Source organism: Pavona decussata, unplaced genomic scaffold, assembly GCF_977016875.1.
Source record: "Pavona decussata unplaced genomic scaffold, jaPavDecu1.1 SCAFFOLD_426, whole genome shotgun sequence".
NCBI lineage: Eukaryota > Metazoa > Cnidaria > Anthozoa > Scleractinia > Agariciidae > Pavona > Pavona decussata.
This window is the reverse complement of record NW_028145783.1, coordinates 290,308-294,383: the sequence shown is the minus strand read 5'-3', so window position 1 is coordinate 294,383 and position 4,076 is coordinate 290,308. Positions and strand designations below refer to the sequence as shown.

Sequence of the window (4,076 nt, the reverse complement as noted above, 5' to 3'; positions counted from 1 at the left end):
CTGGATCCCTCGCCTGAGGAATCTTACCAAGAAGGTCATTAAAAGCTGTTGGGGTTGCAAGAGAATTCGAGCTCAAGCCTACCAGTCCCCACCGCAAGGCAATCTACCAACGACCAGAACTTAAGGAGTGACACCCTACGAAACCATTGGTGTTGACTTTGCTGAGCCCATAAAGTATCAGGTGACAAAGAAGATGGAAGGTAAAGCCTACCTAGCCTTGTACGCCTGCGGTCTTACGAGAGGGGTGTACCTCGATCTACTTCCGAGCTTAGTCTGAAAGGGTTTATAGCCAGATGTGGACGCCCTTGTGCAATCTACTCAGATAATGGAAGCACGTTTAAAGCAGCAGCGGATTGGCTGAGGAAAGCCATGAAAGATGAGAAGTTTCACACCTGCCTTTCAAACCTGGAAATAGCCTGGAGATTCAACCTTAGCCGAGCTCCCTGGTGGGGTGGCCAGTTTGAGAGGCTGATAGGCATGTTCAAGTCTTCTGGAAAGCAGTGGGGAACGGAACCTTATCCTGGGGCGAATTATCAGACATTGTGCTTGACATTGAAATTGCCATGAATGGACGTCCCCTGAGTTATTTGGAAGAGGACGTCAAATTGCCAGTACTCACTCCAAGCTACAGGCTGCACCTTCAGCCGAGCAGCTTCCCAGAGCTAAATGCCTACCACATCGAGAAACCATATCTAAGGAACAGAGCTGTCCTGCAACAGAACAGATGCAAGGTTGAATCCTGAGGCCGAAACCTTTCGGACAAGGCGGGATGCGGCAGTCGCAGCAAGACTGTATTGTGGATGCTGCTCAGGAAGCAGAGCCGTGAGAACTGTGAAACCAGAACTCCCTCAGGACGAGCAATCAAAAGAAAAAAAAACTTTCAGAACATTAAGGACGTGTCCATTAACCTTTTTTGTTATGATTTCAAGTGATTAAGCCTAGTGACATTCAAAGAACAATGAACCGTAATTCAACATGAACACTGTGGACAATGGAATCATTGTTCTTTAAGACTTTTCTTCGTTTTCAAATTCTGTAGCGTACTTAGGTTGAAGCAGTCTCCTTTGTTTACATGTACTTCCTTGTCGAAAGCACATGGGGGAGTGTGTCGGAAACTCGATAATAGCATAGGGCTTTAAATGTTTATTAAGTGCCAATCTTTGATGCGTTTACTTTTATCTGAATGGCAAAGATCACGTTATTCAACGTGTTATTGTGAAATAGAGTATGTTTGTTATTTTTCTGTCAGCAATATCGTTTTAGCCAATCAGCTCTTGTTTATTCAAGGTGTGCCATAGATTAGGGTTCGCTCGATTGATACCAGTGAGAGGTGGATTATTTTGTAGGAGAAAAAACTGTGATTAAAAAACGTGAAAGTGAAAACTGAGGACGTTGTGGGCCTTCTTAACCTATTCCCCAATATCGTTCCTTATTGTCATGTCATTTTTCCCTTTAGAACCGTGTCAAGCTGGGACAGGCCGTTTCTGTTTCCTGTACAGCGAGTATCTTATGGTGACTCCCGTAATAAAATGATCTTGTAGTAAGCGCTGGTTCATTTAGCACCTACATTGGTTCTTATTGATTCTTCAAACCCTATTCGTTTATGACTACATCAACAACGGCTGCAGATGACGAGATGTGAAGTACACGCCTTACGGCACTTAACACTTTGTTGGACGAAGAAGGCGTTCGTTCAGAAAAAGTTAGGCGACTACGAGGATCCGTTTCTGCATACAAACGACATTTAACGAAAGCATACAGCAATATCAGATTCTTATGTTCCAATTCAGGATCTCCTAGTCAAATCGTGTCAAAAAAGAGTGCCCTGGATGATTTATTTGCGATATACGGCGGTGGTACAAAGTTTACTACATAAACTTGCAGATTTAGAAGAACAGGAAAGAACTGTGCGTTATTATAATTGCAAGGCCAAGAGAAGGACCTCTTCGATGTAGAATTTATGAAGTGGATCAATTCTGTGAGGCAGCTTGCCTTTATTGATACAGGATTGGCACGTGTTTCTAGTTCAAACGAGTTTCTACACGGAACTCCACCCAAGTTTCCACGTGGGACTTTCCACGCGAGACTCCTCCGGAGGTTTCACTTGAGACTCCACCTGAGTTGACGCGCAAGACTCCGCCCGTGACCCCACGCGACCTTCCATCTGAAACACCACAAAAAATTGCACCAGATGTTGTTCTTATGGTTCGTGTGGATCCAGCACTAGTAGATTGTCGAAGACGATGCTTGCAGTTGCTCAATTGAAAATAAAGAAACTCGAAGAGGAGCAAACGTTGAAGACAATGGAGCATGATCTGGAAAAGCAAAGGCTACAGCTTGAGATGGAAAGACAGCTCCTGAATGCACGCGTGGAAGTTGAACAAGCACAGATCGAGTTGTCTGTAGAAAGTGGTGACAGCGGCGATATTGGAAAAAGACCTCCAATTCTTCCCTCTCTTCCCAAGCAGACATTATACGAAACAGTTGACAGATATCTTGCTTCGTATGAGAATGATCGGCCAAGACCAGCTCCAACCCCGCTTCTCCAGCCTGAGAAAATTCTTGCAAGCCGCGACATTGCTAGCAAATCCAAAGAATTAGTCAATGCCTCAGAGATACAGAATATTTTAAAGTTGCATCAGGAAGCAATGAAACGCCAAGACGAAGCAGTACGTTTGATGGCCTCTGGACTAGAGAAGATTTGAGATGCCAAAAGAGAGTTTATCTTTTCTGATGGCGACCCGAGGAAATACCCTCGGTTTATCAAGAATTTTGATGTAAATGTAGATCGGAGAGTGAAAGAAGATGACGAAAAACTTAGTTACCTAATACAGTATTGCAAGGGTGCTGCAAAGGATGCTACAGAGAACTGTTTGATGCTACCACCTGAAAAGGGTTACCGTGAGGCGAAAGAGATCTTATGTAAGAACTTCGGTCAGAAGCATACAATAGTGAGAGCGTTCATTGACAAAGTTGTCAAAGGACCTCAAATCCGCATGTGGGAATCCGAGAAGTTGTCTCAACTGGCCTGTGACATGAAGACCTGTTCCCTAAACTCAGAACATATGCATTACAAGGCTGACATTAATTCCATGGACACACTTAAGATGATTGTCATGATGCTTCCAACTCATCTTCAAGCTATATTTGCTGAGGAATCAAACAAGCTGATCGAGGCCTGGATTGAACTGGAAGTCTCTCACCTGGCTGGCTTCGTGGAGAAAAGAGCAACTGTGGCAAACACTACGTTTGGCAAGTTGGTGGGAGCTAGGCCAGAAGGAGAAAGTAAAGCTAAATCCAGACAAAGATCAGGTGGTTATGCTCCTGCTTGCATGACGACTCTTGCTATCCAGTCAACTTATGGAAAACGTGCCTCAGAGAGTCAGTCAGCCTGCCGAACCACAGTCAGACCTGTTGCCCAAGGTACGAGCATGCAAGCGACGCCCTCCTCTTGTCTATTCTGCAACGATGCGTCAAGTTTCGAGACAAGACCTTTGATGAACGGAAAGAGTTTGTGATGAAAGGAAGACTTTGTGCTAACTGCCTAAGAGAAAATCATCTCGCCAGACGATGTAGATCGGCAAGGGCGTGCCTTTTCAGTGGTTGTGGAAAACATCATCATTACCTTTTCTATCGACCGCCAACTGCAATTGAAGGTGTCAAGTTAACAGCTTGTGGTAATACTCAAGAGACTTCCTAGGAAGAGAGATTCTAGAACGCCAGTGGGGTCGGTAAAGGAGCCCAGTGTGCTGCTATCGCATCTAGAAGATCTGGTGTTAGCCTTCAGATAGTTCCAGTAAAAGTTCGTGGTGGTGATAGTGGTCCAGAAATTGAAACCTATGCTCCTCAACAGCTAAGGAAGGGCGAGTTAATTTCATAAGAGGGAGCCAGGAAATGTTGTCGAGTCAGCTCAGAAGGATGTACAACGCAGAATTCAGCAAATCTCTAGCAAGTAGTGAGTTAGCGATGTCCAGTGAGGATCGCCAAACCCTTGCCATCCTGGAAAACTCAGCCCGTTTGGTAGACGGCCATTATCAGATGGCCTTACCCTGGCGTTACAAGCCTCCTTGTCTAAA

General features: G+C 44.8%; 1 pseudogene; it reads left to right on the top strand.

The window, feature by feature from the left end:
* The first annotated feature begins 2,705 nt into the window (after positions 1–2,705).
* LOC146450763 (uncharacterized) lies at positions 2,706–3,700 on the top strand (annotated as a pseudogene).
* The last annotated feature ends 376 nt before the right edge of the window (positions 3,701–4,076 follow it).